This window comes from Anser brachyrhynchus, assembly GCF_964034855.1.
Source record: "Anser brachyrhynchus genome assembly, chromosome: 8".
Classification (NCBI taxonomy): Eukaryota; Metazoa; Chordata; class Aves; order Anseriformes; family Anatidae; genus Anser; species Anser brachyrhynchus.
In genome coordinates this window covers 27,650,317-27,674,078 of record NC_137702.1, presented here as the reverse complement: position 1 = coordinate 27,674,078, position 23,762 = coordinate 27,650,317, and the positions used below count along the sequence as shown (strand labels likewise).

Sequence of the window (23,762 nt, the reverse complement as noted above, 5' to 3'; positions counted from 1 at the left end):
GAACTGGTCAGTGATATTTTGTAGATTTTTTTTTAAATAGAAGTTATCTATTGAAATAAAAAGTCAGGTTGATTTTTCCACTACTACAAAAATCTTAGAAAAGTTGTTTAGTACCTTCTGTGTATTTTCAGAATGATTTTGAAAAATAAAGTTTTGAAAGGTTTTTGTCAACATTTTTGACAATTCAAATGCTAGATACAGAAATGTGCTTTCAAGTAAAATTTTCAACTTCTCTGTTTAACATCCAGCCCAGAGATCAGACTTTGAATTCTCATATTCCTTCACTAGCTGCAATTTCTGTCCTCCACAAAGCACGACTGGAAGCTGCCTGACCCTCCTTTCACAGTCTGTTCCTGTTCACTGTCTACAAGGGATGTTTCTGCACATCCTGTGCCTCACTGTCCCCATCACCATCTGAGAGCCCATCTGCTGCCTTCTGCCTCTGAGCAAGGAGGAGAGGAGCCCGGGGGCTGTCTGAGGACAGCGCGGATGCAGGGGCTCAAAGTGGCAGCAGGACCCGGATGCGAACCCTGCCCCTGGGAGACTGCAGGCAAAAAGAGCTCTTGCTGGTACCGGCAGATAAGAGGTCGATAAAGAAATACGAAGGAAATGACTAGGTGTTGTGAGAACATGAGGAGAAGGGCGACGAGGAGGCTTGCTTTCTAGAAATTGCATTCAAAACTAAAATTGAATTTGGGAGTTGCTGATTCTTTCTTTGGTAACAGGAAGGAAAATTTAGGCCACAGTGGAAATGGCAACAGGTGCTCTTGCGATGGCTGCGGAATTAGGAACAGAATTTTTTGCTTTTATGCTGTATGGAGAAGAAAAAGAAGTGTTTTGAAGGCTGGGAGAAGTGAAAACAAGAGATGTCTATGTAGACACCATAGGGAAGAGCAGAAAATAATTATCAAAGGAAAAATCTTCAATAAAATGCATGTTTTATTACTTGTGCTAGGGTATTTCTTGAACCATACCAGCACATTCCTGTTCTTGGATTCCTCTGCTGCCTCCCCCAGCTCCATTCATTCTCTAATTTTTTCCCCTTCTTTTTTCCATTACTCCTCATACTCTGTGAGTAAGGGAGGTTATTATCAATTACTGATTTTTCTCTTGATGTGTAATTGTTCAATGCTTACCTGTCAGGTTTCTTCATCCTTTGGCCGGGCCTGCATTGTCATATACCTGGTGTAATGTGTGTAATGCATAGTTAAATTTAAGTAATGGATATAATGACTCACAAGAAACCAATTTCAGTAGAATACGAAAGAAAAACGATGAGAGCTTCCTGACGTTCCCTGGGGAATGTCTGTCCAACCTCAACTAGTTTGAACCACCACTAGGGAACAGACAGAAAATTCCTTTTTTTTTTCCTCCATTCTGAAATGGCAACCAAGTTAAATAAATAAGATAAATGAAGTAAATTCCATCCGTAATTATACCTAGTACTGAAAGTCAGAAAGAATTGCCTATGTATTTCAAAGAAGGAGCTTATTTTTGGCCACATTTTTTTTAGGGATTTCAGACATTAATTTTGGTGGTTAGGATTTCTAAAGAGCTGTATAAAAGAAAAGATCATTAGAAGTGTGCCTGTAGGATACAGGCATTATTGTAATCCTTAAGGAAAAGACGTCTGTTCTTATTTAAAAACCTCTCAGCAGTAGCACCATATAAACATTGCAGTGCTGCCTCCAGCCTGCTGCTGGTAATGAAACCTGCCTGCCTGCCTCCATTGCCCAACATGAACATGAAGTAAACGAGACATTCAAAATTCACTCATTTTGGTGTTTTTTTGTTGTTTTTTTTTTTAAGTATTATTAGTTCAGAAAAAGAAATGTACTGTCACTTCTCAAAAAATTATGTTGCCTACCTTCAACCGGAATAAATCAGTAAAACGACACCAGGATGACTTATACTGGCTGAGCACCATCCTATGGCTTTCAGAACAACTTACCTCCTGATGAATAAACGAGAGATAAGTTTACATTGCCTACGCTGAACCTGTGCCCAAGCACATCACTTCCTCCACCACTTAATGTTCACAGACCACAATTGCTCGTCTGAGAGTTTGTGGTTAGAAGTCTGGGTTTTTGTTTGGCTTGGTGGTTGTTTTTTTTGTTGGTGGTGGTGGGTTTTTTTTTTCCTAGTTTCTGTGTGTATATATCCTTTTTATCTACTTTGACATTGACATTGTGTTTTGCTTTAGTCTGAGCACACTGGAACAAACAACCCGATCTGCATAAAACGTGTCATCTTTCCCTCCTGAAAGCAGTATTCTTCAAAACAAACCAATATGTTTATATTGCATATAACATCCTAACTATGACAGCCAAAAATGAGTACAGTAGGCACACCTTTTAAAGCTGATTATATTAATTGCTATTCAGGTCATAGCTTAGATTAATTGTTGTGTTTGTGTAGGATGTTTGTTAAGAGGTTTCCTGATTGCTGTTCAGAAGATTGATTACTTGTTACATTTACCGTGTGGTTTCTGTGGGGAAAACATCTTTTAGGCTTCAACATTTGCAAACATACTGAGGCCAGGCAGGGCCATTGAGAAGTGAGGATATGTACACCTGCCACACTGAGACGCCACAACGTACTTCTGTGTTAATATCAAGCTAGAAAATGGAAGACACAAACAGATATGTATTTTAAAGTGTCTGAATCTAGAGATAATAACATAGCCTTAGGCACTGATGTACCTCTAGTAATTACATTGAAGGGAAATTTAAAAACATGCAGAACAACATCAGTTGGCAGATTTGTGTAGAAGAGGCAAATAATTTACAAAAGAACCCACCTGAATCATTGCTGTACCCTTTGCACAATGTGCAAAAAAACAAGTTTCCGTTCCTTGAATCTCATCATTTGACAATGGTGTGACAGGCTTTGCAGGCAAACATTGTGTGAGGTTTCTCCTAGAAATTTGCTGCTTTGGGCAGAAGTGGGAATATTAGGCTTCCTGTGGGGAAAAGAAAAAAGCACCAAGTTCCATTTAGTATCTGGGAGATTTTACAGGCATTCATGGGTACATGAGCTTTAAAGGAATTCAAGAATAAATTCAAGTATCTCTGTATTCACTCTATTTCATACTTCTACTTCTCCATATACCCATACTTTTATTTTTTAAAATGGCACATCAAGTAAAATTACTTAATATCCCAAGACAAAAATAAATCACAGCCAAGTTCCATTAAGAGCCTGCTTCTGGTTCACAAACACGCACTCTTTGCAAGAGCATCTTTAGACTTTTGGGAAGAAGAGAGGGGAGGAAAAAAGTTTTACTTTTGGCTGTTCTTCATGAGAAGTTCTTGTTCTGGTCTTTACTGCTTGTTTTGTCATTTAGCATAATGGCTAGGAAGATGAAGGAATGAGAGGAAATTATACAGTAGGGAAAATGACTTAATAGTAATTCATTTTTTGTAATCTTGCATTTTTCCACCCCATTTTCTTTACCCATCTTAAGACACTGACCTTCTATTTTCTCATGCTTTTCTTCTTGTGTGCAGAAGTCCTCATTGTAGGTAGGCTGCTATCTTCAGACCAGACAGTCGATTCCTTGCCTCATACACAGCAAAATGAAGGTGTGATTTTATGTGCATGAATCTAGTTATGCTATTTGGATTGTGCTAACACATGTAGAAAAAAAAGCTAACAAGGACCAAGACCTCTGGGAACTCCAAGTAATGCGTGATCCTATTACCCTACACTTTCAGTGCTAATGCTACCAACATGAGATAAATCACACTGGCACAGATAGGCATTTTTGTGTAGTAGTTATTCCCTGATTTTTCCTTGTGAACATATCCATTGTGCTGTGACTAAGGAGGGGTGAAATGCTGGGCAGGTTGCTGATTATAATGGTTGCCTTTCTCTGAGGGCATTAGCTTCTGGAATAAAGAAATTGGGACCATGACTAAAACATTGACTATAGGTGTGACTGATCAGAGGAGTTAGGAGGACAGAAGAGTTGACACATGTACTTTTTGCTAGAATAATGTTCTAGGAGAAAGGAACTGTAGCTAAGTATCTGAAAATCAGGAAGAGGGCTGAAAAGCAAAAAGGGGAAGGTATTTCTTAACCTTGTCTGGAGAAATGCTTGGGCCCAACGAATGAACTGCCTCTGGTTCATAATGCCTGTCAAGTGGGACTTTCTGCATATTCATACTGGATAAGTAGGATTGTGTTAACAGATTTTCTTCTCCATCATCAATTTTTCAAATAAAACAACAGGGCTCCCAGTATTGCCTTACCATTTAGAAAAAAGACCCAGCTGTGGTTTCCTGAGGAATGACCTGAAATAAATGAGGATTAAGGAGGAAAAAAGCAGTAACAAAAAGCAGGGTTTCTTAAGCTTCAATTATTTTTTGCCCTTTTTTTCTGATGACCGCAGTTCACACTCCTCCTTTCCTGTTTCATACCATTATCACCTCTCTATTTTAGTTTTACCTAGTGTTGCCGACAGTTAGTGATAACTTGTTTCAGAATTTGATTCTGCTCTTTTCCCCAGTGACTTCCCTTTCAGGCTGCTTTCTTGACCAAGGACACAGCCCACAGTCTACCTGTAAAAATACACAAGTAAGGGTAGCACCGTCTTATAGCAGAACTGCTGTAAGCAAGCACTCCTACAACACTCCAGTCACTGATCACATTTATACAGTATCACGTTATTCACACAATTAGCTCTCAGAAATAGTTGCAGTGCCTTCAGGGAGGCTGCTTTGGGTAGTAAGTGCTCTCAGCTGTGAATAAAGCATTTTATTCTTTGACCAGAAGGGTTGGAACAACATGTGTCAATGTGTCAATACTTCCTGTGAAAAGTGTTGCCTGAGTGTTGCTCCTCTGTCCATGAAACTTTACACTTCTGAGGCAGTTAGCCATGCTGTGGTACTTTTACAAGTAAAAAATCGGTATCGGTATCAATTGTGATTGGTCAGAGAACCAAAACTTAATTTACTTTGCATGCACTTGAGTGTCAAAATCTTCAGCTTCTGCAGTCTTAACACTTCTTTTTCCCCAAAGAAAAAATATTTTAAAGATACTTCAGGAAAAACTAAATATATTTGAGGATATAATTTCTTAACTCTTTGGTCTACTGCAGCTTTAATGAAGTCACAAGTTATTCCTGCTTTATCCTAACCTAGACTTTCCCATAGCATTTCATTAGAGATGAGAAAGTAAGCAGCATAGTCTAGATTTTATCTAGGTTTTCAGAGCACTAAAGAGTAAATGTATATTTCTATGGAGATTTTATTCAGCCACTATTGATATGATCCAGGCAGCTAAAGATGATCTCCCCTTAGGCTCTGGAATAGTCTAGGGATGTAGCACAGAATCTGCTTTGCATGCAACTTCTTTTGCATTATGTCATGCAACAGTAGAAAAACATGAGTTTCTTCTAAAACTGATATAGAAACTGTACTGACATAGGGAAGTTGTCCTTATGAGTGCTTGGTTTGTCTTGGATCATTGCAAAAAATTAAGTAAGCCTTTCCCAGCCCTTCTTATTTGTCTAACATCTCAAAAGCCAAAATAAATCCTTTATGCACTTTCTCAAAATTTGACACATACTACAATTGCCCTTTAAAATATCATAAAGATAAAGCATGAAACCACCAAAGAGACTGGAGTCTGGGGTGCTGCTTTTATAGATTAATGATATATTTTCTTACAAGATCACTCGCACACTTAATTGTTATTCCTGGTGTCTCACTGGTTCAGAAAAGTTCTGTTCCCAAAGCATCACATGCGCATGCATCACTGCTGCCTGTTCTGCTAACACCATGCAGGCAACATACTGCAGCCTGCTCTCAAAGTACTAGTTCCACTTGCAGAACATTTGGTCTATTCCTAATTTAATTAAATTCATTTGGTGAATTATTTTAAATGTCATACTTCATAATCGGTGTTTTTTAAATGCTGATATAATAGGGAAAAATTAATTCTACATGTAGTCCAGTAATACAATAACTCCAAACAATAAAACAGTGGGAGAGAAATCTTCATCTGAGATGACTGGGGGAGTACATCTCTTATCACTGTGATCTCATTCTTTTTACCTTCATGATCATTCATCAAGGGATTGATTCTATTCACAGTATCCTGATTTAACGCAGTGTATCCCTTCATTATTATTTTCAACATCATAGACTCTTGCTGCTGTTTGCATACCTCAGTGTCTTGGAGCAAATCTGCTTCACTTAAAACTTCTGAAAATATTTCCACAGTCTTTTGTGGGAATTAAGAGCAGCACATGAAGGACCAGTCCATCCCACGTGGAAGAGTAAAAGCACCAAATACCTGTAAGGCCTAACCTTATGCCTTGGGCTTCTCCTTGGAGCATTCCTACTCCTGAGGTACTCCCAAGCACAGGATGCGGCTGCTCTGCTGCCTGAGCAGAAATCTTCTCCATGGCACGACAGCAGGCGAGCACCTGAGCTTCACAGACCAGTGCATGACAGCGTGTCATCATGACAGCAACAAAAGAGCAACTGTCTCTCCGCAAAATAATAAAACTGACAATCAGATGTATCAAAATGCTATCGAGATTGGGAATGCCTCATGGCAGAGATCGTCTTCGTGTGTTTGAGCAGAGCCTCTCAGCAGGCTGTTGGTCTAGGACTGCTCTGTGACTTGTTACTGCAGTAGCAATGTGTAAACAAACATTAATAGTTAATATGTACAACAGCCCAGCAGAAAGATTTTCTCCCTGCTTAGCTTAGGCCATTATATTAATTTTGTTATTGTAACTGAACCATAAACATTTTACAGAGACTTACGGTATTCAATGTAATTGTGTTTCTGGAATCAAAAGGCTGGACTTGGCCCGGCAGTCTTCTGAACTACAAAAGTGAACAGCAGGATCAGGAATACCGAGCTGAGAATCTTTGACATAATTCACTTGTTAACGACAAATGTGTGCACTCTATCAGGTGCAAAATCAGAACTTGAGCACCATTATTAGATTTTATCCTAAACTCTTCTGCAGAATGATGAGCACCATTATTGTAGAAAAAGCTAGTAGGACTGTTTTTTTAGTCCATTTATCTCATATCAGCCCAAGCCTGACTTCACCCTACTACTGTAGACTCTGCTAAAAAAGCCATGCATTTGTAGGTGGCATTGAAAAAATAATAACCCATTCACAATGGTGACTGACAAATATCAAGCATCTTAAAGGTGCCCTGAAGGACTTCTGGCCCGCCGTGTAATTTAATTAAGATATCAAAGTGATAGCAATTATCATCTATGACAGCTATTCTATTATAAAGCATTTCTTTAATTAACAAAAGGTGATACCTGCAAAGGCAGCACTGCTATGAAACATGGTTTACACTCATAAACACAATCGTTATTCACATTTACTCATGTCACACATTTGTTTTACTGCCTTTTTATCTGCTTTTCTGTCTAGCCCATGTTGAAAGCATTGCAGGCAAAGCATATGCAGTCGGCCTGCTCATTCAAACCATGTTTCTTTTTCTATGGCTTTCTGTATATCCATAATAAACTAAAGCCTAGTCTGTTAACGTAACAGGGATTTCTTGTAAACTATATGGCTCATGTTTAGTTCTTCTGTTTGGGAATGAGTGGACAATTAGGACAGCCCAAGCTGAAAACAGCCAGTGCTGTTCTCCTGGCTGTGGGAATACCTCACTCAAACTGAGTCCCCTGCACTGGCATCAGGGGGAGATCAGCTGTGGCAAATGAGGCCAGCTTCAGAGAAGCTGGATGTATGTGGAGCTAAAAGCTGCTGGGGAGTGACAGGATGATCTGGGACCTCATAAATACTAGGATACCTCCTGGAGCTTTTATTCAATTGCCACTCAGGTTTTATTCAGTGAGAACATCTGTTGATTTCAATGAATTCTTGACTAGGAATTAATTTAATTTAATCTCTGGATAGGATTTGCCTCATTGAAAGGAACTTCAGAATTTGAATAAAATCATAAAGTTCTAACAAAAAACTTCTTGTAGCATAAGGTTATTTTATAACATAATAAATATTTAAATATCTTTTCATATATTCAACGTACTCAGTTTGAAATAGTTTTCTTCTTACATGCTCACATATACCAAAGCACTCTGATTTTTTTTTTTTGTTTTTGAGCATCATAGCCAAAATTTTGGATTTAGCCAGGTTTCCTGTCATCCAGATATATATATAGAGGCAGTTGCTCCGGTCTGGGGAACAGAGAGGACAGACACAGGACAGGACCCTGCACGAAAATGTTAAGTCAGCGCTAAAGCTGCTTGCAAACCTGAATATTTGTTGTTGTTCTTCTAAGTTTCCAACTTCTAAATCTGCAAAATAATGTTTACAAAATTAAGTCTAGAAAAGCAGCCTAAGAAATATTGGCACTGTAGAAAGCTTTACTAGGCATAAAGTCAGATGGAGAAATTGATTTTATAATCTAAAGCTAGTCAGTACTGTGTTCCAAAATACATACAGATAAGTATAGAGATATAGATGGTGATAGTCACAAATGTTTGCAAGGAGGCAGAAGATAAACAGATTTTTTAAATAGCTTCTATGACAAAGACAAGTAACTCTCAGCTTGCTCATCAAATAAATTACAGTAATAAGTCATTTAAAATAGCTTATGGTGACATACTAAAGTTAGTAAAAATCAAGCAATTTAACAGGCTTGTTTTCTTATGTACATTTTAATTGTTGGCCAACTTGTGAATTCACAAGGGCCAACGTAAAGCATCATTTATTGAACTAACATATGCAAATGCTGCGTAACAAAATTTACAACAGTTATCTCAAATCCATTTAAAATTTAGAGCCCTGTGCTGACTTGAGATATCAGCTAAAATTTAGAGGTCTTCCATTGATTTCGCTGCAGTACTTCCAGTAGATGCCCAATCAAAAATTAGGAGAAATGAAAGTAAAGAAATCTAAGGGCATAAATCTTTTGAAGTTGCTTTTTTTTTTTTTTTTTTTGCATTAGCATATCACAGATGGCCATGCTGAACAGGGTGATCTTATATGCCGTCTTAAAGGTCATCATTACAAGGATAACTGTGCCACTTCCTACCCTTTAACATACTTTTATTTGGGCCTGAATGTACTCACATGGTATGCACAAGGTGTTTTTTATATAAAGCATAATCAACAAGACTTAAATGCTGCATATCTTTAAAGAGACATATTGATTTGTTCATGACATAGTACAGCCCTGTGTCTGAGGAAGGAATACCTCCCCTTCTCTGAGGGCTTTTATTTTTGCACCCTTATAAATAGCGACTCATTTTATAGACAGCTATTTTTCATTCTAATAAGTGTACTTCACAGAGCTCCTCTAGTACAAACTGGGAGCTAAAACTCCCTTTAAAGATAAATGCTGTAAGGCACTATATTGCTTAAATTGCAGAGTAACTGTAGGAATACACCGAGGCATATCCATCATCGTGGTCAGGCAACTCCATGCCTTTCTGGCTCTGGGTGCTGCGGTACCCAGCCACAAGAGCATCTCACCTCAGAGAGGCATCTGAGCCCCATGGAGCTGACGTAGGCACCGTGCCCTCGCCAAGGGGCTGCAGGAGATGGAGCTGGGCTGCCCTGGGGCATTCCTACACTGGGCAACCCTGATCTAGGGCTGCACAGCCGGGGTGCTGACAGCTGCTTCAAGCTTTTGACCTTTCCTTTACAACGCTAGGCTGCAAATCACCTCACCTGCTGGAAAGCAGTGCTACAGCCAACCAGCAAGTCGTTAAGCAGCATTTTTACTCAAAAACAGTAAAAGAGCCAGATGGGCTGGGAATGAAGAAATATAATTTTTCAGATTTCAAATGGCAGCAGTTAATTGCATTACTTTATCTGAGGTGTTCTCTTTATCACGTCTTCTGCAAGACAAGCCTGTGATGGGTAGAACTGATAGGGAACGTAATATGCTGTAATTTATTACTTCCCATGGTGGTTCACTGAGAGGAGCACACTCAGAGCTTCTTTTTATCAACTTACTCTTTAATGGATTGAAATGTATTAAGATAAAAGGAATCCCTGCCCTTAAACTGTACCTTCAGGCATCCTAGCAGGCAATTGTAGAAAGTCTGTTTTTCCATTATAGAAAAAACACATTTAGTCTCTTCTCATGTAGAACTTCCCACACCTACCACAGGTCAATTTTTTTAGGGTGTATTTGTACTACATTTGTCTGGAGTCACAATACTCTCATCGTGCCCTATGCAGCCAGGCTTTATCTTGGCAGAGAACGCCACCACAGGTATAGAGGTGGCAGCACCACATCCATTCAGGGCAAGAGCACTGCAGTACCAAGCACCACTGCGGGCTGTACTCAGCCCAGGCTGGCAGGGATACCTGAGCTGGCAAATTAACGCAGGTGCCACATGTGGCTCCACCTTGTTACAGTAGAGGCTGCAGAGGTTGAAAACACAACCTCATATTGCAGCAGCCTTACCAAAGCTCTATGGTGAAAAAAGGCTCTTCATTTCCAGATACAAATTACTTCACAGCCAACTCGATAAGCAAGCTAGACTCAATTCAAGGAAGTTGTGAAGTTGTGTGCAATGCATACAATGATGAAAACATACAACTGAAAGTATTACATACATTTTCCTAGGCATTTCGTGCCTTAGAGATAGATGCCCTTGTATTTCAGGTAGAAGATTCTTGTTCAGGCTTGGGAGGTCTCTGTCATTTGGGACAGTAACTGAAGCCATGAAATATTACTGACAACCTGGCTTTATCTCCACTTTCCACTGCTCTGAGTTTTCTGCTTGAGGCAGCCGAGCCTGAGGGGCAACAGCAGAGATAACACAGGTTCTACACCCCTATCTCTTCATGGGGCAGGAGCAGCTGCTTTTGTTTCTCTTACCCTGAGATCCAGCCAGTTGGAATTTGCATAATGAAATGTTTTGAAAAGTGGCAGGCTGTTAGGAGTCAGTGCAACCACATAACATCTGCAAATTTATACTTCTGGTAACAGCCTGAGTACACATCACCTTAGGAAATTGTATGTTCTTCAGAGATGTGCCGTTATTTCTTATTATGGATATAGGTAATAAGGGAAATAACACAAAAATCCCCAACACATAACCGAATAAGTTAGCAGCTTATCACAAAGTTTGCTACCTGTCCTCAAAAGATACCGTACATTTGATTGGATTACTTATATCAGTGCAGTATTCTAATGTGGACTTGATGAGTGCCTTCATTCTCTTCCAAAGTACTATGCGCTATAATCCGAATGCACAATTCATTGTGTGTACTAATACAACATCTCTTCACTGTATAATGAAATTCAACATCTAAATTTGTTTCTCTAAGAATTCCACATTATGTGGGAATACACTGTGATTCATTAGAAACATTTATTTTACCGTCTTGATAAACAAAGGAAGGCAAAACAACGTAGCCCACCTTTTAAGAGAAATGAGATGAAATTGAATTTCACTTACAATTGTCATCTTTGTTTATGTTATTTTTCCTTCATCATTTTCATGGTTCACATACACACAAGGGTCCTCCGAGTCTGGGAATTCTGTGAAAAAATGATAAAATACAACAAAAATGAGTGCAGATTCTATTGCAATAGAAAGAGGGTGGGGTTTTTTAATATATTAAAACCAGTGTTTCTGCATAACATCAGGAATTCTAATTGTGGTGTTTGACATTCAGCGTTAATCTACTGGCTCTAAAGCTTATTAAAATGGCAGTAGACACAGTGGTAATACAGAAGCAGGTCAGAAATTCTTAAGAATAATACTGACATTAAGAATCAGAAATAAAATTACAGTTAATATAGAAATACAATTTTGCATTAAATCCACAGGCATAGAATCAATAATACTCAGGAACAGAACGAATAGTGCCTACAGATGCAGACAGTTCCAGAAGTGCAGCTGAGACATTTCCAATGAGAATTTCTCTTTAGTTCCCTTTATTTGTTGTCTGGCTCTGCATTTTATTTTCTCTATGGCATTAGCCAGAAAATTAGTACAAAGACAAAAATTCTCTTTGCAAAAAGAGATCCACGGGGCAAAGGAAAATAGTTTGTTCCTGGCCTAGCCACCACTCAAGTGAGTGCTCATTACTCACCTCTGTGACTGATCTTTACCAGCTGTAACTTTGCAGGCAGCTCAAGTGCAAATCATTGAGATCTACAGCTAAAAATATGCAAAACTAATTATCATATTACTTGAACATGGGTTTTAAAACTTTTGCAACTTTAGGTGACACAGTTTTGCTATCCTTATTTATAGCAAATACACTACATTACTCCATACTGGTGCATGAACAACCCACTGAAATCCCTATCAGTATGTAAAATAGGGGCAATCTATGGAGAAAGACAACTTGCCTCGGCTTAGCAAAGCCACCTACTTTCAATGATAGCCAAGTAAAAGATTATGATAATTTGGAGAATTTACTATTGAATTGCACTGAACTCTTGTCTCATCATGAAGATTAATAAAATACCAATTTATTTTGGTAGCGCTCTCATGAACGCACATATTATTCAGTGTAGCCTTTGCAGGCGTTTGATTAGACCATCTCTGAGAGGATAACTGTCTTTTTGAAAGAAAGCCAAATGACATACCTACACCACCACCACCCACCTATGTTTTGCATCACATTTGACAAACAAGTTATTTAACTATTGCTACTACTCAGGAATGGTCTACAGTAGTCAAGCATCCCACAGAGTAAGTGAAAATGATCCCATGAAAATTATTAAAGCAAACAGTGGTTTGTGACAGGCAACCATTAAGGAATACCATGGAGGATTTGCTACTCCTCTGCTCATTGTCTCACCATGTTATATAGTCAATATCCTACAGATTATGAAGACTAGACACATGACTATTTGTTCTAGTTGTACATTTAGGGAAGAAGATAGCATTTAAGTTGGAAGTAAAATCTTTTCCCCAAGGGTGAATACTTCAATAAGAAATGTGTCTTTACAAAGCCAGTTATGTTTGGATTTCATTTCCTCCCCCCCCCCCCCCCCCTTTTCTTTTTAGTACAGGGACTTGTGTTTCAGTGCATGAAAATGGTTTTGTATGAAGTCTGTGTAAATCAGTATAGCTTGATACAACATATTTTGTAATATCACTCTTCATCATGACAGTTTGCCAGTATTCAGAGTAAAATGTAAAACCTGCAGTCACAATGAAATAATGTAACTTGCCTTCCACCAAAATCAGCTGTACTCTCAAGGTATAGCATATCCCACAGTTCTAGTATTCTTCCACTTACAGGAAAGAATAAAATTTTCAGGTAAAGCAAAGAATCTGAAGCACGTTCAGACACCTGCATGCATACAGAGAGGGAAAAGTAATGCATATAGAAAAAACAGAATCCTTTACACTGGAATTTATATCAAAGAATTTGCAAAAGAAACATCCTCAGTGCAGGCCTCAGTAGCATTTGCTGGTACTGTTTACACGTGCAGGAAAGAACCCAAATTTGCTGTCCTAAATCCTGCTGTCCTTTGGAATAATAAAATCCTAATGATGCCTTGAGGCAACAAGTAATGAAAGTAATTTTGTTGGGACAGAACTGGTTGTGCCCAAGTCCAATACACATTTATGCCCCAGGAATAGTTTTTTACATCATAAATAACACTCACACATCCAAGTACCTATTTGTATATATAAATGATCTTTTTACAGATAAGCACAAATGTGACAGATTAGGCATAATTTAGCTCTTTGTTCACAATTTAGGGTGCATTTTCACATTGCCCTTAAGCCATTCAATCTACACCACTTCACTTCTGTCCCCAGCTGTTGTATCCCTTCTGGCACTCAAGTAGGCAAGCAGTACACCAGATCAGACTTGAATCAATGGAAAACAGACTGAGAAAATAAATCCTTGCTTTCCAGACACTTCAGCCCTCTCATCTTGTTCACCACACAGTAGTATAATTGCTAGGTATAGAGGTGGCACAATTGGTGGTAAAAAAAAAAAAGTGGGAGTCTCCAAGTTTGCAAGAAACCTGTCTCTGGAGACAAACTGAGATCTGCCAGCTTGGAGCCCCTCAGCTCACCAGCGGGAGCACAGGAAGAGAGACTGACTGAGCAAACAGCACTCTGTTAAGATTGCAGGCTGATGCTGGCTAGAGGCAGGGGTGGGCCCACAGCAAAGATACTGCTCTGAAAGATTTTCCAGTGGGTCCACTGCAAGGTGCTGGACCAGAAAAATGGCACGGTAGGAAATTTTCAAGGCTTCCTGTAGCCCCCAACCCTGCAACTTAGAATAGCTAGCCAAGCTTGTGCTACTTTAAAGAATAGCCTTGTTCTTATTTAGTGTGAAATTTGCTGTAGCATCTGGAAGCCCTTGGTCTGTTCTACAGCAAGGGAAAGGTAGGGCTGCAAGCAAGCACCTGCAGCACAGGTTCCTCCCTGTGCACGTCTGCATGTGTACAGCCCTATGCCAGCCTTGCAAATGTGGCCTTCAAAGCTTCTGATGTGCAAAACATTATTTTTAAAGATACAGTAGGGCTCTAACTGCAATTTGAGCTTTGCTGAATCTGAAAACTGCCAAAGTATTAAGCATTAATTATAAATTATTACCTTTCACGTTATTCAGCCAGCCAAGTCAAACATGCAACTTGAGCTATTGTATGAACCACATGAATAAATTTTTGAATAAGTTTTAAGTTACTTTTACACCTTCCTAGTAGGACATCAGCATTTCAGGCTTTCATTACCTAGTTAGAACCTGCACAGAAGTCAGAAGTATAGAGCTTAAGTGGGTGTCATTTTACATTTGTTTTTTTCATCTTTATAGCAACTGCCTGTACTTTTCTTGTTACTCAATATTCAGGTATAGTAGGAATAAGCAAAAAGCCTTGATAATTTACAAATTATTTTCTGTTTTGCATTATACATTATTGCATCCTGCCTATGTAAAATACTTTTGAAATTTTAATCCAATATGGTAGCCTTCAGTTTCACTCTAAATAGTTGGATACTGTAGAACAGCTGTTTGCTATGAAATAGCTCTAACAGTCAGCTTTGGTGGACTGTCAGCTAATTCTTGAAGCTACATTAATGGGTTACATAGTATTTTAGAAGCCTTCTGGATTGAAAAATACCATGGCAAAGAGAAAAAGTGCAGGTTTTGTGCATCTTTCTCAGTAATCAAATATATGCAACATTTAACTAGTTGTGTGACAATTTCAGTATGGCAAGTTTTTGTCCAGCTGTATTATCAACTGCATGGAAGCCTATCCTATTATATACAAAAACCTTGGCATAATATAGATTACCAGTGAGACCTTGGTGAAAAACAGTTTTTAGTGTAACTCCCTTTAAAATAGAGACACAAAAGTCATGATAATTCTCTGCTTTTATGACCCATGTAGTTTTCATTTAACTCATTACAAAACATCATGCTTATTTCTCAATAACTAATGATTTTAATTGTGTTTCTGTACTGCTTATTTTCAACCTCCTACAGTAGTTAATATATACGTGACTGTTTTTAAGAGCTGTGATGGATGGTCTATAACAAGAACTGACCGAGGTGCAATTGCTGAAAGCAGTTCAGGGGAATGTTGCACCAAACATTGCATAGTAGCTCTTCCGATAAACACCACATCAGCTCTCTCTTCTGCTAGCTTCATTTGATGTACACAGAGGTCAAGTTGAAATTCTTGGCCTGTATCTGAAGGTACTCAGTTGCTAGGACCTATGACATCAATGAGTCTTCACAGATGTTGCTTGAGAGCTGTCGTCCTGAAGAAGGAGGAAACCCTACCACACAAGATGGAGCTTCCTCAGGAACCCATAAGAAATCTCAGAGCAACCTTCCACAGAAGTCACAGCCACCACATCCCACCTGCCTCCATGACTTGCGAGGCACATTTCATCATTTGTCTGAGTGAAATAAAAACAGAGTAGTTATTTATGCTATCTACCAGAAAAGAACCGCATGGTACTCACAAACGTCTGGCACAGAGAGAAGCACCAGCTGAGCACAGCTTGCAGTAATCACCCACCCTACCCAAGAGGGTTTGGTAGTCCACCCTCACCAGCAGGGTGCAACAGCCCACACAGACTACAATGCAATGCTCCAGTTTGCTCACTCTGTAACATTTCCTGAAATTTTTCCCAAGACAAGATTTCTACATCTCATACTCAACTAGTTGAAACCTGCTCCACTGTTGCCTAGGGCAAGCTAGGGATCTTTGTGCTATTTCCAGCTCCTCACTCAGAGCATATCTCCACACAATTGCTCAGAAGCAGAGTGGCCCCACAGTGGGGAAGAGGACCACCTTCACCAGTTGTGCCCTTACTGATGGGGGGTGGCAGGGGAGGGACACATCCTGCATGGCCAGGAGTCCCAGCAAGCCCACTGACAGCCCCAGGCACAGCAAGGGCTGGAGCAGGGTCATCCATAGAGCCCCATCAGGAGCAGCAGGAGATGTGGCTATAACACAAACCTGAAGTCCCCCCCCAGGAGAAAAAATCAGATAGGTGCCCTGGCTTGAGTTTAAGTAGGGCCTGGCCAGGGGGTCCATGTGGGGCTGGTCAGGGTCGTAAGGCCTGGTGGGGCACACCCTGCCCTCACAGCACATTTCGCAGTCTTTTTGCCATCCACGGATATCCCTTGTGAACCAAAAATCTGAATGCAGTTATTTCTAGCCCAAACGAAATAAAATGAAATAAAATGAAATAAAATGAAATAAAATAAAATAAAATAAAATAAAATAAAATAAAATAAAATAAAATACTGAGATTTTCTTCGTGTTCCCAGCACCCTAATTCCCTCTGCCATCACAGAGACGATTTAATGTCTCAGTTGTCACAATGCCCCTGTTCCCTTTCTGATCCACCACGGTAACTGAGACCATCCCTCAGTAAGGCCACACCAGCTTGCCCTTGCATGGCCTTTTCCTTGCACAGAGATGGCACGTTTCAACTGTCATATTTTAGACATTTCCTTTTTTGACTCCCTCCCTCAGTAGCTCCCATTCTAAATTCATGGATAATGGAAAATAATCAAAAAGAGCAAGGAAGATGAGATCTGTATCCGACCACTCAATGTAACGTGAGTGGCACCCTTTCCTGCTGGGGACCCTGCAGGGTGGCAGCATGGCTGTATGAGCTGATCTAACAAAACTGCACAGAAAACCGCTGAGCAGGACCGTGGCAATCTATCTCCTCTGCTGCTACGTCTGAGGAGGCCTCTAATAGATGGGCTGGCTTTGCCAGGACAAGTGCCAGTATGCTGACAGGAATGGATGTTATGTCCCCTGTGATTTCAGCTGCTCAAACCCAAATATGCGTCCAGCATATAAAGAAACTTAGATTTTCTTGGAATTGTTGCCATATTGTTTAGCCAGAGCTTAGCACAATGGGGTCCCAGTGGTATGCACCTCATGATATTACAAAAGCTATAAATAGGAAAGTGATTATATTGCCAGATACCTGCTGACACAAGAGGAAAACGCCAATATTGAGTTTCTCAAACAACAAAAATACACTTGGGTCAGTGTCAGTAGATCTGCCATAAAGTATCATTAATGCCAGAGTCACCAAGTGGTCAAAATAACATCAGCAAGTTTGCCAAGTCAAAGATCGCCTCAGAAGCATAAAATTGTCAACTGGGAATGAGCAGGCTTTTCCCCAGAAAAAGTGGGCAGAGTTAATTCAGAGGAAACAAAAATCCATTAGACTAGTGAAGTAATTTGAAAAGCATTTAGAAAAATAAGTATCTTGAGTAACTAAAAAGAAATAATGTTCTGATAGGAATTAAGTGCCTTGGCAAATGTGATCATATTATACCAATGGTGATATGGTAATAGTTCTGCTAAATCTCTCAGTAACTCTCCTGTGAACTAGAAAATTCCAGAAGCCCGAACAGATTTAGATGATATAATTTAATTCCCTCTTTTCACCAAGCAAATTATGCCCTGTGTTCCTGTTACACAGTGAAGAAGGGCCATGGAAAGAGGGAAATACAGTCTTCCCGTAATGGTGATGCAAATTTTAAAATGTTTTTCCTATGATACATTTTCAGCTACTAGTATTAGAGAGAGGGATGATCTAATAACAATAATCTGAGGACTACTCTGGGTACCAGGAATGCCTTGAGGTGATCTGCCATAAGGCTTTAGAAGAAACAGTGCAATATATTCAGGGATTACAGAGTTCATCATGCAACGGCATTTCTCTCTATTCTGAGATATATGTAAATTTGGGATAGGATCCCTACCTCATGGAGCTATTGTCATGAAGATTAATTAGTTAAGCCTACGTTCCACAAGACAAAGTGCCAGATCTTTAGAGACTTAAATATCTTTAAAAAAAAAAATCTGACTTTTAAGGACCTGCTTGCACTGCATTTGTTTCAGGATCAGGACAATAATCTGCAATGTATTTTCAAGCTTAGAAGTGCACAAAGTTGTTAAGTATTATTATTTATTTTTGGTCAGTCACATCCTCCCTGCTTTAATCTTTTTAAGTCTCTCCAGAAGTTATTGATTTAAACATTCCTTTACTTTCTTTTTACTGTTTTTGGTGAATTCACAGTGTGCAGCCTGCAGCTCAGAGTTCAAAGTGCTTGTCTGACCATCCAAATGCCTCTCACTTGGGAGCTCTGTGAGAGCATCGAATCTTCCACTGAGATTTTAGCACTTTTTCTTTTTTAACTGAAATCACTTTAACTTAAATGCTGTCACTGCAGTGATGCAAGGTTATTGATGGTGAATTGTTCTCGTCTACAGCCATCCCTGTATTCATCACAACAATAATTCTACAGACATTGACCAAGATACTCTCCAACTGGCTAATGGATGTAGTGATAACATGAATTATTATGCGACGGATTCTGTGTCTTGCCAATCGACTACACTGACTATGTGCCCTTAGACAGAGGACTCCTAATGAGTAGTATCTCCCAGTTAATGGTTTCATAGTCTGGCTGTGTAATAGTAAACACATGACTAGAAATCACATGGAAAACATAAGCATTAGGGCAATTTTTGCTATCACTTGTTACTGTCCAATTAGTCATCTGCAACGTACAGCGTGGTACCAAGTGGAAAACTTGAAATGCTCTTTTGGAAAGGAAAACAGAAATATTCTATTATTTCCGAAAGTGTGACTTGAATGCAGTAACTTACTGCACAGCCTCACTCCACGTTTGATTCAGACTATATTTATTTATTGTCTAGCACATCTGAGCTAACTACCTTGAGGCAGCAGTATAAAAATCGGTTGCTGTGACTTGCTTCTTGAAAATTTATTTTGCTCCTTCTTAAAATCTTGGCCTGCTTGACCTCAGCAGCCTTCACCAGTTTGAAAATGCAAGTTATAATCCTCTGCAGGGATTTAGCCAGGTGTCTATTACAGCATGTAATCTGTGATACAGCTTCCAATATTCACGCTGAAGAAAGGTTAAGCCCCCCTGTCTTTGTTCCCGAGTAAAAAGGTCCATAAGGTGTTAGTGTGGACAGGAAGCAGATTGAAAGAAGCAACATCTTCAATCAAGCCCTAAGCCTGTGTATATGCCACTGAAGGGTCTCCGGGATGGAGGCTTTGCCTGAGAGGCAGCAATCGTATTTTAACCCTTGAATAGTAGCTGCAGCACTGCTGCTGGCTGCCCTGGTGACGTTCAAAGATCACACTACTACTGCTAGATGTCTGTTTTTATCCTAAATCCTTAGTCAGGGGTCACCGTCACCAAGTTGTGCCCATGGGTACACTTGGTAAGACACCGTAAGGCCTGGCAGGGAGACAGGACGGTGCCAGCATCAGCCCGGCCCTCAGCGCCCAGGGGCCTGCAGGCCCCTTGCACAACACCGAGTACCTCCGACAGACTTCCGAGCTCACTGACACAGACACTGTGTGCGAACACAAACCAAATTCAGCTTCTTGAGGGGAAACCCTCCTGCGACCAGTCGGTCCTAGTCAGCAGCTTCTTAGATAACTCTGCCTTTTCCATTTGTGGCTGAACAGGATCAAAACGTGTGGTACAGCTGTAGGCCCCTGGGACGCAGGGTAGCACCTGCAAACAGTCACTTTCCAAAGTCCAGACTTCTGAACTACAACAGCAGCAGTTTTGGTAATATTTTGAATTCCATGGGTGACAAAAAATAATAGCAACTTAACTTGACTGCCTGCAAGGAGCTATTTAATACCAATCTCCAATTACTGTACAGCAAAATAGTGGGTTTCTTCTAGATGGTAGTGGTGTTGGGAAGGCCTCAGCAACCTTTTATGCTAATTGGCAGTAAAGTGTTTAGAAGTATTTATTAGTGTTTAATTATTTAGAAATCTCTTAATGGCATAAATATCATTTTTTAAAGTTATAAATATTTTCCACCTTGTCCAGCTGAAAAGCTGTTGCTCCGAGGACTTAAATTAAGATGTATTTATGGCAGCCTGCTGGTCACAAAATTACTTACCGCTGCTAATGCTCTGGTCTTTTAGATATCTCCAACACAGAATGTGCTTAGTTTTGACAAATCAGGGGATAGTTTCTCTTTGTTGTATTCATTTTACTGAGATAGAGGTCTTAAAGAGGATTATCACAGAGATGAAGACATTAAAATACATAACTAATCCCAGTTAAATTAATTGTTTTCATACTAATATGTACTGAGGGACTTTTATGTACAGTAAGACATCTTTATGCTGTTTTGATAATGTAAATATGACTTAACATGTAAATTATGTTTAAGATTAAATAGAAACAATTTAAAGCCAAGTTATTGGTAGAGAAAATGGGATCTGACTCTAAGCCTCTGAACCAATAGTCACGTTAAATATTTCAAAATTACATCAATGACCGACATGCCAGGAGGCAGAGGGGAAACTTACCTATCAATACCATTTGTCTCCCCCTCCCTGTACTAGAATTCAGGACATTTATTTTTTTGAGCTTGCATTTGCTTATTATTTTTCCTAATTTCCTCTTCAGGACACTGAACTCCACATTGGTTATTTTGGTGTCATCAAATTATTCGTACCTTAAAAGACAATTGAGTGGTATAAGATTAAAAGAATAATTCAGTTTATTGGGGAGGATATGCCAAAAGCTTTTTACTAGGAGTCTCATTTGCAGTGCTTTTCTTACACCAGGGTTTCGGCAGAGTTGTGCCACTGATGTTATTGCTGGTAATGGTTTAGGTGCAGGAGAGCACTGTCATTCTGACCTATGTCTCATTATACTCTGCCATTAACTGGAGTAGTGCCATCTTTCCCAAAAAGCTGTGTGCCCACAGAGATGTAGAGCACCATTCAGTAGCAAGCAAATGCTAATTTTTAGCATTCGCTATATCCATACAATCTGGGTTACCTGCTCAGAGTCATAAAACATCCCTCCTCCTGTACCCAGGGGCTAGTGGATCAGAGTAGCTTTTAGTTTATAACATGAATCACAGCAGCCTCACTGTCTGCTTGCGCTGTAAGAAACCAAAGCCATCCCTCAGCAATGCTTAACACATGTCTGCAATCCAATTTATTTGCTATGTTTCAATACCCATGACCTCTCAATGAAGTGGCTTTTGCCAAAAAGATGGCAGAAGCATATACATCATAGGTATGCAACAGTTTCATGGTGACTGAAGTGACCATGAAGTTTTTCTAGGAAACTTCAGAGAGGTATGGCTTATGTAATTGTGAGCATTTACTGCAAAATCAGATTTACACTATTCAAAGTGTATGGAACCCTGCAGATCTCACAGCACATAGAATTTTCCTAAGGAAAGGAAAAGGTCTAAGTAAGGTGGTAAGTCCTTGTGTTTGTGTCTGGTACATTAAATCGAGCTTAAGTAATAAAAAATTCAGTCTTTTATCTATTCTGCTTAAGACTTATTTTTATTTTGATTTTCACTGTTTTATTCAAAAGGAAGGAATAGAAATAGTAACTGTGAGCTTGAAATCAGGAAAACTGTAACAGGAACTTATTATAGACATGTTTTACATCATATTTTCAGTTACAGCTACATGTTTTGAATCTTTCAGTTTAATGAGCACTGTTCTGCTTTTCAAATAATGCTTTTTTTCCTTAACTTCAAGTCTCAGTGAATTGATCTTGGAGGTCTCTTCCGACCTAGATGATTCTGTGATTCTGTGTTGTAAGTTTTAGGATTCAGCGGTATTAATAGGAAAGAGAGAGTGACAGGTAAAAAAGTATTTCCCTGTGCAGGTTAGAGGAAGTGGGAGAGGTCAAAGCAAGTGCTTAAGTCCTTTTAAGGACTTAAGGTCCTTTTAAGCACTTAGTGCTTTAAGGCCTTTTAAGCCTGTGGGGAGGTCAAAGCAAGTGCTTAAGTCCTTTTTCTTTTGTTTCATGGGAGTATGCCATGGAGCAGAGCAGTGAGCAAGGTGGAAACACGTTTGAAGCTCATTTCACACAGTGAGGCACTGAAGAGCCTCATTGCCCTGAGGCCTTGAGATGGAGAGGAGCAATAACTGTAATTATAAGAAAAGAAAAGGTTGATTATCATACCAGGGCTTGTTCCATTATCGGGGTAGGTGAGGAGAAGTCTGATTAATGACAATCACAGCTACAGTTAAGCCTATATTCAGTGCTGCTAGATACAGACATGTGCAACTTTTTCCCCAGCAGTTCTGACCATCAGTGAAAAAAGGCATAGCTTCTTCCGTACTGAACGCACAGAGAAACATACAGAGCAGCAATTGTTCTCCGAAACAAATGTAGAATGAACAAGTAGCAAAATATTAATCTACTGTTGAAAGCCTAAATTAGATGGACATGATTCAGTGCAGCCTACAGGGTCTGATATCTTGGCGACTGATGCAAGATATTCCCGATCTGCAGACAAAGTAGCCTTTGTGAAGAAGCAGAAGATTGTAGTGTGCAAGTTAATGCATCAAAAGGCCAGGAAGAGAATAATTCACTTTCACCTTGCTACAGAGGACAAGTAGCAGTAAAAGCTGTGCGTTATTGGCAAGCTCTTTTTGTTGCTGTTTTTAACTCAGCCCACAGTTCAGACCTCCAGCCACCTTGGCAGCGTTCCAGCTGGAGCTGCTGACATCTCCCACCTAATCAAGTGGTGGATTATCTTGTCCTGATAAATTGGAGCCTGTGCCTCATGAAAAGTCTTTCCTGAAGTAGTTTGCTACCCTGTAATAAGATGGCAGAAGTCTGAATGAAGCCCCAGAGCTTGTGGTGCACTGTTTTCTAATGACTTTTGGTGAAGAGTGTCAATGTTTTAAGGGAACACAGTGTTAGGCTGGGAACAGAGTTAAGCATGCTTAATTTCACACCCAGGTGAAAGGAAACACGAAGCTGTACTGGGTGTTGTTTCTTATACAGTACATAGGGACTATACTGCTGCCTTCAAAACATTTGACCTAATATTACTTCTTTTATTAACTGAGCTCTTGAGGAACTTTCTTAATTTAAAAAGAAATTCTTTCTGGTTGTTGCATCTTTCTAAGAGTCAGAGTTACTGAACTATAACACTTTCTTACTCTTCCTGGTCTTTGTGACTAGATTGCTGGTCCAAGTCACCCACACACACTACCAAAACCTTGCCATGTAAGCTCGATACAGGAGTAAATAAGCTATTTTCTTTCTCTAAAACATACTGAGGAAAATGTTTACATTACAGAAGCAAAGGTGCTGTATATGTGTGTTTTTGCATGTATGTTTAATTTAACAGGTCAAAAGTCAGAATAAATCTAGTTAAGATAAAGATTTAAGATAAATCCTTGCAAGCATTCATTTCTTCTTTCTGGGTTTCAATCCTGAAGAAAAAGCAGCAATTCTCATGCGCCACGCACAAAACATCTTCATGTGTCACAGTGAC

The 23,762-nt window shown here is 39.5% G+C and overlaps 1 protein-coding gene and 1 long non-coding RNA gene across 13 annotated transcripts in view; one reads left to right on the top strand and one right to left on the bottom strand.

Moving 5' to 3' along the window:
- Positions 1–23,762, top strand: part of NTNG1 (netrin G1) — a 157,179-nt gene that overhangs the window by 44,247 nt on the left and 89,170 nt on the right. The gene's annotated exons all lie outside the window — the stretch shown is intronic.
- On the bottom strand, positions 1,088–23,759 carry LOC308199453. Its single transcript, XR_013954663.1, has 4 exons — positions 12,068–23,759; positions 11,428–11,510; positions 8,262–8,304; positions 1,088–6,842 (listed from the first exon to the last, which is right to left on the bottom strand). It is a non-coding gene; the product is annotated as an uncharacterized lncRNA (long non-coding RNA).